The sequence below is a fragment of the Musca autumnalis genome, unplaced genomic scaffold, assembly GCF_047663935.1.
Source record: "Musca autumnalis isolate F117 unplaced genomic scaffold, ASM4766393v1 scaffold_1, whole genome shotgun sequence".
NCBI classification, from domain to species: domain Eukaryota; kingdom Metazoa; phylum Arthropoda; class Insecta; order Diptera; family Muscidae; genus Musca; species Musca autumnalis.
In genome coordinates this window covers 230,555,985-230,569,171 of record NW_027411644.1, presented here as the reverse complement: position 1 = coordinate 230,569,171, position 13,187 = coordinate 230,555,985, and the positions used below count along the sequence as shown (strand labels likewise).

Sequence of the window (13,187 nt, the reverse complement as noted above, 5' to 3'; positions counted from 1 at the left end):
ACTAAATCCGCGACGAAAACACATTTAAATGTTTTCATTCGTAAAAAAATAATTTCCCTTTTCAATGGATTATATTTCAGGTTTTGTTTTCAAAACATAAAACACATACATACAAAACCGCTCAGAGCACACAGAGATGTATTCGCTCTGCCGTCCCTTCATTGCCAACAAAAGTTTGACAAACTTTGTATGTATATGTAGTAGATCTTACCGACTCGATAAGGGAGACGGTTGATAGAGGTGACAGTGGTGTCTTAATTGCCCTAGATCTATCTAAAGCTTTTGAGCGAGTAGATTACACGATACTACTTGATAAACTCAAATCTAGGTTTTTGTTTGATTCGACATCGTGTAAGTTAATCCACTCATTCTTGTCAGGGCGTTCCCAGTATGTTACATACAATGGAAGTATTTCCAACAGGCGTAATATTTACAGTGGTGTACCCCAAGGGTCCATTTTGGGACCCCTTCTTTTTATTTTATATATTAATGACATTGGTAGTTGTGTTATGGGCAATGCCTGTCGTCCTTTTTTGTATGCAGATGACATACATTTATTTTTTAATGGGAAATCTGCTGCTCAATTGAAAGATAACGTCAATATTAACTTATGTGCCATTTCAAATTGGCTGCGAAACAACAAATTGATTGTAAATGCTTCTAAGACTAAAGCCATGCTATTCGGTCCAATATGGCGTATGGATGGTAGTATGAATATACAGATTGATGGCTCAACGGTTGGTTTTGTTGACAGATTAAAATGTTTAGGAGTTGTTATAGACTCAAAGCTGGATTTTTCTGCCCATATTGATGGCTTATACCCTAGGGTAATAAGTATACTTCGAAGGTTGTATTCTACAGAACTGTTTTTGCCATTTAGTGTTAAGAGAAACTTAGCTTATTCCATGTTAATGTCTATTATATCTTACCCTGCGTTTATAAATGACAGGACAGTTGACTTCATGTATTGATTGTCAAAATCCCACAACTTGCCCGTGAGACGTAGGCGTCCCGACAACTGCAAAAACAGTTGTAAAATTTGGAATGAAAATCATCGACATCTTTTTGTTTTCCGTTCACATATCGACGCCTCCAAACAATAGTATGCTAAGTCGACTTATCATGTTTTCAAGTTCTTTACAGTTTTATATTTAACGTCCTTTAACTTAAATTCTGTCAAATTTTGGTAATAATCGGACAATCCGAACAGAAGTTATAAACAAATATCATGATCTATTTAACAGGTCACGTAAGTAGCACAACAACAACTCATTTTTGGCGGAAAGTTCTTCATTATGTCAAAATGTTTGTTTACGTTTTCATACAATTTATTCACAATAACAAAAAAATTGACAGATTGAAACCAATCAGCTGGACGTTTTACGCCACCTTATTATTTCATCATGACAAATATTTACTTAGCATAGTACTGAAGGTCAAAGAAATTTCCAAACTTTTAGAGCTTGTCCTGCAAAACTCACTGTTCATAATTAGCAAACTATTTTGGTAATGATCGGTCAATCCGAACAGAAGTTATAAACAAATATTGACTTAGCATAGTACTGAAGTTCAAAAAAATCCACACTTTGAGAGCTTCTCCTGCAAAACTCACTTTTTAGACTTAGTCCCAATTTACATTAGGCGAGTTTACTTGCGGCAATTGTCATTTTGTAGGAGAGAGAGGTGAGACATATGGTAACCCTGTGCCTCTCAGCACCCTCTCTCACCTACAAACTGACAATTGCCGCAAGTAAACTCGCCTAATGTAAATTGGGACTTTGCGTACTATTATTTGGAGGTGTCGATATTATGTTTTTGTCAAGATCTATTTAACAGGTCACGTAAGTAGCACAACAACAACTCTATTTTGGCCGAAAATTCTTCAATATGTCAAAATTTTTGTTTACGTTTTCATACAATTTATTCACAATAACAAAATATTTGACAGATTGAAACTAATCAGCTGGCCGTTTTACGCCACCTTATATTTTATTATGGTTTTTGTTCATGTTCTTTTGTTTTCAACACATTTCAATTATTATCTCACTTGTTTTTACAAAAAATGCCAAAAATTTGTCTTCCTTACTGTCTGTGAAAAAATGATGAACAGCTGGGAGATAAACGACAAATGTATGTATGTGTTAGTAAATCAGAGATCTATCTAAAGCTTTTGAGCGAGTAGATTACACGATACTACTTGATAAACTCAAATCTAGGTTTTTGTTTGATTCGACATCGTGTAAGTTAATCCACTCATTCTTGTCAGGGCGTTCCCAGTATGTTACATACAATGGAAGTATTTCCAACAGGCGTAATATTTACAGTGGTGTACCCCAAGGGTCCATTTTGGGACCCCTTCTTTTTATTTTATATATTAATGACATTGGTAGTTGTGTTATGGGCAATGCCTGTCGTCCTTTTTTGTATGCAGATGACATACATTTATTTTTTAATGGGAAATCTGCTGCTCAATTGAAAGATAACGTCAATATTAACTTATGTGCCATTTCAAATTGGCTGCGAAACAACAAATTGATTGTAAATGCTTCTAAGACTAAAGCCATGCTATTCGGTCCAATATGGCGTATGGATGGTAGTATGAATATACAGATTGATGGCTCAACGGTTGGTTTTGTTGACAGATTAAAATGTTTAGGAGTTGTTATAGACTCAAAGCTGGATTTTTCTGCCCATATTGATGGCTTATACCCTAGGGTAATAAGTATACTTCGAAGGTTGTATTCTACAGAACTGTTTTTGCCATTTAGTGTTAAGAGAAACTTAGCTTATTCCATGTTAATGTCTATTATATCTTACCCTGCGTTTATAAATGACAGGACAGTTGACTTCATGTATTGATTGTCAAAATCCCACAACTTGCCCGTGAGACGTAGGCGTCCCGACAACTGCAAAAACAGTTGTAAAATTTGGAATGAAAATCATCGACATCTTTTTGTTTTCCGTTCACATATCGACGCCTCCAAACAATAGTATGCTAAGTCGACTTAGCATGTTTTCAAGTTCTTTACAGTTTTATATTTAACGTCCTTTAACTTAAATTCTGTCAAATTTTGGTAATAATCGGACAATCCGAACAGAAGTTATAAACAAATATTTACTTAGCATAGTACTGAAGGTCAAAGAAATTTCCAAACTTTTAGAGCTTGTCCTGCAAAACTCACTGTTCATAATTAGCAAACTATTATTTGGAGGTGTCGAACGTCCTTTAACTAAAATTCTTTCAAATTTTGGTAATGATCGGTCAATCCGAACAGAAGTTATAAACAAATATTGACTTAGCATAGTACTGAAGTTCAAAAAAATCCACACTTTGAGAGCTTCTCCTGCAAAACTCACTTTTTAGACTTAGTCCCAATTTACATTAGGCGAGTTTACTTGCGGCAATTGTCATTTTGTAGGAGAGAGAGGTGAGACATATGGTAACCCTGTGCCTCTCAGCACCCTCTCTCACCTACAAACTGACAATTGCCGCAAGTAAACTCGCCTAATGTAAATTGGGACTTTGCGTACTATTATTTGGAGGTGTCGATATTATGTTTTTGTCAAGATCTATTTAACAGGTCACGTAAGTAGCACAACAACAACTCTATTTTGGCCGAAAATTCTTCAATATGTCAAAATGTTTGTTTACGTTTTCATACAATTTATTCACAATAACAAAATATTTGACAGATTGAAACTAATCAGCTGGCCGTTTTACGCCACCTTATAATTTCATCATCGTTTTTGTTCATGTTCTTTTGTTTTCAACACATTTCAATTATTATCTCACTTGTTTTTACAAAAAATGCCAAAAATTTGTCTTCCTTACTGTCTGTGAAAAAATGATGAACAGCTGGGAGATAAACGACAAATGTATGTATGTGTTAGTAAATCAGAGTTGTATTTAAAGACAAACTGTCTGGTGTAAACGCCTAGTTATGGCATAGAAGTCATTTCTGGTACAACGGAGGAGAATATTGATAAACTAGAAAGACTTTTCAATATGATAATTAGATTTGTCTACAATTTGCGTAGATGTCAACATGTTTCTGCTCATGCCTGTAACTTTCTTGGAGTTCCCTTTAAAATATATGTTAAAGAACGTGTTATATCATTTCTTTACAAATCTGTGCTTTTGGACCTACAAGGTGTTCTACGAGAAAGACTGTGTTTTTTCAGATCTACTAGGAATACACAATTACGTTATCCACGATTTTATTCATCCGTTTACGAAAGGGGGCCACCGTGGTGCAATGGTCAGCACGTCCGCCTTGCACTCAGAAGGTCTGCGGTTCGAATCCCAGGCCAAGCAACATCAATAAATTTTCAACGGTGGCAAAATTCCCCCTCAGTAATGACGGCGACATTTCCTGAGTATTTCAGCCATGAAAAACTTCTCTACAAGTGGTGTCGTATGACACGCCGTTCGGACTCGGCGATAAAAAGTAGGTCCCATATCATTGAGCCAATATGAATCGGCGTGCACTCATTGATATGAGAGAAGTCTCCCTTGTCCCTTCCGGGATGTTATGGGAACATATGTATGTATGTTACCAAAGATAATTTATTGTTCGCTCTGCGCGTTTGTGGAACGAACTTCCCACTGAGCTACGTCAATTTTCTTTTTCCCGAAAGCTTTGCTCTCAGAACAGTTGAACATAGTAGGTTCGACAGACATACATATATGTATGTTAATGATGTTTTATAGCAGTGTCGGCTGATGTTGCTGGGTAGATTCTGTTTGCTCTGGCATTGATTTGATCATTTTTGAACCATCAGCAATAGATACAATTTTTATACGTATTTATTTATCTATGGCTGGGGAGCCTATACTATATTTTGTTTTTGCTTAAAAATTTGCTCTGTTCCAGAACCTGCAAGAAGCTACTATTTTTTACTACGATAACATTTTTTCCTTTATGTTATCGGAAAAAATAGTAAAAATTAGTAGATTCTTGCAGTTCTGGAACAAACCAATTGTTAATTACTTAATTTTTTAATCACTTAATAATAGTTTTAAGATTTTTTGTTATGCAGAATATGATTTTGTAGTAGTTTTGCGCATTGCGATGTTTATTGGCTTAAAAGCTTTAATCGCAATAAATGAATAAATAAATAAATAAATATGTTAAAACATACATACGTCAGTTTTATAGCTCGTTTAGACTATACCCTTATACGATGATTAAGGTCATTATCTCGATTTAAGTGCTTAATAGTACGTTTATATATAACCGGATTTAACAAACCCACTGGGTTTTAAATGTCAATTGCATTATATATACGTCAAACAAATCCTGATAATGAAGGTTAACCTCCCAAAAAGCTCTAATATAAACAACATATAATCCACCCTGATTTACCATACAAAATTAAATCAACTCAAAACTTGGATTTGTTTTAAATAAAATGTTAAATCGAAATATTTTGATATACAACACTGCTTTTTGCTCCTAAAAATGCAACTATTGCAGTCCGTACCAATATTGGCAACCATGTTCATGTGTCGTTTATTTACTGGGGTTATGACTTTTTGACCTTTTTTCAAAAATGATTTCCTGTAGCGAGAGTGTATGAACGTTTGCCTATTAAAAATTTGCTCCAAAATTTTTTCCTGTTGCACTAATAAGTGACATTTTGCCTAATAATGACTAAAATAATTTTTATTCCATTTAAATATTGAAAAAGGTCCTGCACAAACACTTTCAATTTATGTGATACATGGAATAAAGCTATATATGATATAAAATCATATATATGTAATAATATGACGATAAAATTGGTGAGAAACAAAAGCTTATGTCATTCTGGGGCTCAATTCTGTTTCTATGAAAATGTGAAATGAAAACTTTTATAAAGGAAAAAACTGTCAAATGAAAAAAATTATAAAGGAAATATTTTTCATTTCAAATTTTCATAGAACAAGAATCCAGCCCCTGGATATGTCATGTGGCATAAACGATTGTTTTGAGTTATTTATGTGCTTAAAGTGACTCCAATTTTTTTTCCAAAAAGCTCATCTATGAAAACTTTAAACGCTTGTTGTGCGTGAGCTTTTTTCTATCGAATCACCTTGTAAGTAAGATTTTGTCTAATCTTATGCAAAAACTCATCAAAATATGTCACAGGGATGTGAGGTTGTAAAAAAGTCATAACCCTATTATTTACATTTTTCAAATAACTGTAAACACAAACACACAAAAACAAACAGAAGCGGAAAAATAGAAAAAATATTAAATAAAAATAAAATGGATGTAGATTTAATTTAATATAAGCTTCGTTCCCGTACTTTTTAATGGTAAAACTCGTAAAAGAGAGAACTGCAAAAAATTTGTTCTCGCACACAAGTTTTTTAAAATAGTTCGGGAACGGAAAAATGGAAAATACGTCAAAAAACTGGAACAAATGTCAAAGTCGGCGTATCAGCCAATCAGACGCCGGCAACCATGTTACTATTTTTTTACTCGCCCAAATTTGTCGTGTAAAAAGTTTTTAAAGAGAGCGTCATTCAGCGCCATTTTTGTTTAAAGAGAAGTGAATATTTTACAACTTTTTTGTGTACGGGAACGCTTTTTCGAGTAAAATGTGTAAAAGTCGTAAAAATTGTAAAAACTTTTTAGTTCTGGAACACAGCTATAAATTGTAAACAACATATGTAGGTATTTAATAGCAATTTGTCAGATTATTTTTTGCAGTATTCCATTCCATTTTTAATTTTCAAGTAACTCTTTTTTGCAAATTCGCGTATGTAAACGTAAACAAAGATCAGCTGACTGGCATCTTATATCATTTTAGATTAGTCTAAACAACTAGGATTTGAAAGTTGGATTTAGAAATCGAGTCGATTTAAAATGGCTAGTCTAAACGGGCTATTATTTACATTTCAAATCTGAAAACAATTTAATTTAAAATGTTTATATTTAAAATTTTCAGACCATTTGCAGTCGATTATGTCTTGTGAAGGATAAATCCGTCTGAAGGATAAATCTCGAACGGATCTGATGATGTGGTCCAAATATCGGTCTTCGTCATATTTTTTCAAATGTTTAATCAATTTCGAAAATGGGGGAAATATTTACTTCTTCCCCTATAAAAGTTGAAAGATTTTCGCTGAAATGGTGCGTACAACAACTTACGACCGGATTAACAGATTTTGTCAAAAATTAATCCTCGCAATATTTTTTTTTCAGACATAGATTAAGGGTGGGCTATATCGAGGCAGTCCTTTGAGTACCTCCACACAAAGTTTTCGCTCAAGGGGTGTTCGAGAAACGTTTATAAATTCCGTGTGGTCCTGTTTACAGAGGTATGATGTGTTTCGTGATCCATGCTTTCAGACGTACATTTTTGTTCAAGCCTTAAAAAATCCTATTGCGACAAATATTAATGGCTGTTGGTCACAATAATTGAAAGAAGTTTCAAGCATCCTATTCTATATCGCAGTGATACAGAATTAATGCGACGTATTCAAATCCACAACGTCGCTGATGCGCATTTGAACTGCAGAATACACACTAAATAAGCAACAGGTAGAAAACTGAGGTAGCTTTTGCAACGGTGTGCATTTTAAAGTACTTTTAAAAAGCATGTGCAACAACTGAAAAAAACCTCCGGTGACAACCTAAAATGGCTGTTTGGCAAGACAGCAATTAAAATGACTCCACAAGATTCAGCTTTTACAATCATGACTACAATATCGTATTTTCCCTTGGGAAGGTTTTATTTTCTAAAGATAAAACATACATAGATGTCAGTTTCTTAAGAAATATGTAAAACTTTAGTTAGTTTTATATACCAATTCTTAAATTGTATACAGAATCATACATTTTGCTGCATTAAAAAATATATTCTAACAAAGTTTATAAGATTTCAAAAGTTTACATCTTCTTGGGGGGTAGCGGGCATCTTCTTTCTAGATTCAAAGACCTTCTGTAACATTTTAGCGCGGTTGGCAGAAGCTTTGCTGGCAACAACAGCAAAGTGGTTTTTATCCAATTCAATTAACATTGGATTGAGACGACGAATACGGCCAAAGATCTTCTTGCGTGTGTCACGAAGTACCTGCGGATTTCTTCAGATTTAAAATTAGAATACAAATCGATGTTAGCAATCTTGGAATGAGGAAGCTTCAAGGAGGAACCACATTTGCAAAAAACCTTCATCTTTGTGGTATATGATAAGGGGTCCATGTGGGCCGCGTATGGCCCACGGAATTTTTGGGGTTTGTACACCTTTTGGATTCTAGCCCAGATCTTCAAGCACATGATTAAATTGGCAGGTATATTAACCTCCAGCGGCGGAAATAGTAGAGGCAACCATTTTTTTTATTTATATCGCTTCCGAAGACCTTCCCCGTGTCCGCGACGAGTTTGCCAAGATTCCGTAGAGGTTTGATGATCTGCAACAAGGAACACATATGAATTTAAGCAATTCATCATCACTCCAACCCATTTACTTACCGGGTTGTTGCTGTCATCATTATGCGCATTATGCTTGTTGTTGTTGCCGAAACGATTTTGGTATCAGGTCAATCAATTGGTGTATTCGTTGACGGCTTGTAAGCAAAAGTTTATTTTCCTCCATTTGTTCATTACTTTTCGAGTGTATCCTGAGGGGCGTGATATAGAAAAACACTATTATTTTAGGGATTTTTCAGAGAAATTCCTTTAGAATGCTTACCATCTTTCTTGACAATTTTCCCATAATTATTGCATTCTGCGGACCTGAATTGCATTAACAAGAACAAACGCGAAAAAAAAACTTAATGTGAATTCTTTCGAAATTGTGCCAAAGATTGTCGCAAAGATTTGTTCCAATAAAAATTACATACACACTAAATAAAATAAAATGTAAATAAACAATTGTTGTTGTCATTGCCATACAATAACAAAAACAACTTTCATTTCGTTTCGAATGCATAGTTGTATTTGGCAGCTCAAGGACGGGTTTTTCAAATGAGATTACCTTCTTATTCTGCCATGACTTTCTCCGTTCTCCAATTAATCCAAGCGCATCTGATTTTGCTTCATCATACTAAAGGTTTTTTATGTTGACTTTCCATCAATAGTTCAGCTTTCGACATGGACTCCAACTGCACTTCATTCCATCAACAATTTCCGTCTCGTGAATTACTGCAAAAATGTTCGCAACATCAGTTTTTAAGGTAGAAACACAATGAAATACTCCGCTATTTCACGCTCAGTTTCATGTAAACGACTAAAGGCCAAGTACTACCTAATTCAAATGAATTAGGCAGCATTTGAATTAGGTAGTACCTGGTCTTTACACTCTTGTTTGTCTTTTGAAGAAATGTGTAGGGATCAACCAACTGATTTTTTTCTGTAGGGATCTCTACAGCAACTGCTTATAAAATGTATGTTACGGAGTGCATTTTTCATAACTCTGTTGGTATACATCGAATGATGTTGTGAAATCATAACTCCAATTGCACAACTTCCAAATTTTTTTGCTGGGTCGTTTCAAATTCAGGTAGTCCCAATTTACATTAGGCGAGTTTACTTGCGGCAATTGTCAGTTTGATGGAGAGAGAGGTGAGGCTTATGGTAACCCTTTGCCTCTCAGCCCCCTCTCTCACCTACAAACTGACAATTGCCGCAAGTAAACTCGCCTAATGTAAAGGGTTGTTTACACCATCTATCAATGTCGTATGAGATGCCAAATTTTCTACCTGCGAATGTTGTACACATAGTGTAACCACTATGAAAATTTTCATCTATCAAAATGATTTGGCAACTCATATGTAAATTTTTCATTTAGAGAGCGCTCTATTTGATACGGCATTCTCGTATGTAAACATAAATTTATCAGCTGTTTTCTGACATTCTCAAACGAAAAATGAAAAACAAAATCTTTTAAAAAAGAAAATGGAAAGGTATGTATATTTAAATATTCAGTACAGTAAATAAATGGCGTTTATAATGTTACTAGCAAAATGCCCGCTACTTCGTATGCGGAAAATTAATAATATTCAAATAAACAATATTTAATATGGTGAATACCGAAAATTTTTATGTACTAATACCTATTTGATTTGATATTTTATTTCTTTCAAGCACTGTTCGTACACGTTTTCGAATCTCAAAAAAAGATCTCTACACTTCAACAGCGGTATGGGTATTTTTAAAATTTTATCCACATTTTCCAACCGAATTTTGGAATTTGTGATATCAAAATGTAGAAAACCGATCGATTCCCCGGTCAGACAACATCAAATTTGCAACGGTGGCAAAATACCCCTCAGTATTGTTGGCGACGTTTCCTGAGTATTTCAGCCATGTAAAACTCCTCTGTCGTGAGGCACGCCGTTCGAACTCGGCAATAAACAATAGGTCACATATCATTGAGCTAATATGAATCGGGGTGCACTCATTGATATGAAAGAAGTCTCCCTTGTACCGTCTGGGATGTTTGTGGAACAATTATTACATTATTTACAAACCGAATTCTAGTTATCATAGAAACAAAAGTACATTATTCAGTACAATTTTTAGAATCCAGAACCTTAGCTCATATGTTACAGTTTTAGCTCTACTTGTCCACCCAATGCCAATGGTATTACATGTAGAAACGTTTCATACATTTAACGGTGGATTTTAATAAACATTTTGATCAAATCACAACAGTGATCCTCACAAAAAATTTCATTTATCGATTCACTCAATACCAGTGCTTCAATATTTAGTATTACTTAATACTTCTAGTACATTTATTGTACGACCTCTTCTAACAACGAACCTGACAAAAAAATAATGTACCAGAATTCCACTTATATTCCTTAGCCCAATACCAAATTTACTGCAATTTTGTACTTTTCACACACTAATTATATAATCCCAGCTTCATTGCTACACCAATGTCAAATTTAATACTATTTAGTACATTTCGTATTTCTCAATAAGTCAGCCAGCCCTCAGCCTAATTTCAGAATTTGTATGCATTTCGAAAAATCCTTATCTAAACGCTAACACAAACCCTCATACAACAATTCGAAATTCCACTTTTATCCCTTCAAGCAACGCCAAACTGGTACAAAATTCAGTACTTATAATACTCGTATGTATAAGTTAAAAAACTACTGAATTTTATACAAAACTAAATCCCAACCGCAAATGTACCAAATTTAGTACGTATACCCAAAACTAAATTGTCCAAATTTAGTACAATTTAGTATTTTTCGTAACCATAAGTACGAACTTCAAAACTATCTTAGTCCTATACTCCAACAGCAATCTTAGTTCCAAATGTCAGAATTCCCGCTCTATCCGTTCACCCAAATCTGAGTTGTACCAAATTTAGTACTTTCCGTACCCATAAGTACGAATTTCCAAAACTTCCTTAACCCTACACTCCAACAATAACCTGAACTCGAAATTTCAGGATCCCTGCTATATCCGTTCACCCAAATATAAATTGTACCAAATTTAGTACCATTTATTACATTCCGTACCCATAAGTACGAATTTCCAAATCTACCACAATCCTACACTCCATAAGTAATCTTAATTATAAAGTTTAGGATTCCAGCTCTATCTTTTCACCCAAATCCAAAATGTACCTGTTCCAACAGTCATCTTAATTTAAAATTTCAGGATTCCAGCTCTATCCGTTCACCCAAATCTAAATTATACCAAATGTAGTACCATGTAGTACATTCCGTACCCATAAGTAAGAATTTCCAAAACTACACTCCAAAAGTAATCTTAATTGCAAATTTCAGGATTCCAGCTCTATCCGTACATCCAAATCTAAATTGTACCAAATTTAGTACCATGTAGTACTTTCCGTAGCCATAAGTATGAATTTCCAAAACTACCTCAGTCCTTCACTCCATCAGTAATCTTAATTCCAAATTTCAGGTTTCCAAGTCTATCCCAATCCAAATATTACCAAATTTAGTACCATTTAGTACTTTCCGTGCCCATAAGTACCAATTTCTAAAACTACACTCCAAAAGTAATCTTAATTTCAGGATTCCAGCTCTATCCGTTCACCCAAATCCAAATTGTAGTAAATTTAGTACCATTTAGTACTTTTCGTACAAATAAGTACGAATTTCCAAAACTACCTCAATCCAGCACTCCAGAAGTAAATAAATTCAAAATTTCAGGATTCCAACTCTATCCGTTCACCCAAATCCAATTTGTACCAAATTTATTACCGTTTAGTACTTTTCATACCCATAAATACGAATTTCCAAAATTAACTCAGTCCTTCACTCCATCAGTAATCTTAATTCCAAATTTCAGGTTTCCAGGTCTATCCAAATCCAAATTTAGTACCATTAAGTACTTTTCGTACACATAAGTATGAATTTCCAATACTACCCTCATATTTCACTTCGACGGTAATCTAAATTCCAAATTTCAGGTTTTCAGCTTTATCCGTTCACCCAAATCCAAATTGTACCAAATTTAGTACCATTTAGTACTATTCGTAAACATAAGTCCTAAAACTACCCCATATATAAATCGTACACTTCAACAGTTATCTTCGTTCGAAATTTCAAGTATCCAGCTCTATCCGTTCACCCAAATCCAAGTAGTACAAAATTTAGTACCATTTAGAACTTGTCGCACACATAAGTACTAATTTCGAAAACTACTCCCATATCGCAATCTTATACTCCGTCAGTAATCTTAATTACAAATTTCAGGTTTCTAGCTCTGTCGGTTCATCCAAATCCAAGTTGTACTAAATTTAGTACTTTTCGTAAACATAAGTACGAATTTTTAAAACTACTCTTATATCTCAATCCTATACTCCGTCAGTAATCTTAATTCCAAATTTCAGATTTCCAGCTTTATCCTTTCAACCAAATTGTACTAAATTTAGTACCATTTAGTACTTTTCGTAACCATGAGTACGAATTTCACAAACCATTTCCTTTTATAAACACCACTTCACAACCTTCATTTCCATACCAAATTCCCAGTTTCTAGCTAAATCCGTTCAAAATATACAATTGGGACTAAATTTAGTACTTTTTGTACACTTATAGGTCGAATTTCCCAAAACCCTTTGGTACATCTTTCTAACTCTCCATCAGTTACCCTCATTCCAAATTTCAGAATTCTAGCTCTTCCCGTTTGCCTAATACAAAGGGTACCATATTTAGTACCTTTTAGTACTTTTCGTACCCTTCTAGTTCGAATTTCTAAAAACCC

At 34.3% G+C, this 13,187-nt stretch overlaps 1 long non-coding RNA gene across 1 annotated transcript; it reads right to left on the bottom strand.

Annotated features, from left to right (window-relative positions):
• Nucleotides 1-7,809: 7,809 nt before the first annotated feature.
• LOC141391115 (uncharacterized) lies at nucleotides 7,810-9,094 on the bottom strand. The gene is made up of 4 exons (XR_012409564.1): nucleotides 8,968-9,094; nucleotides 8,683-8,836; nucleotides 8,463-8,611; nucleotides 7,810-8,401 (listed from the first exon to the last, which is right to left on the bottom strand). It is a non-coding gene; the product is annotated as an uncharacterized lncRNA (long non-coding RNA).
• Between the last annotated feature and the right edge of the window lie 4,093 nt (nucleotides 9,095-13,187).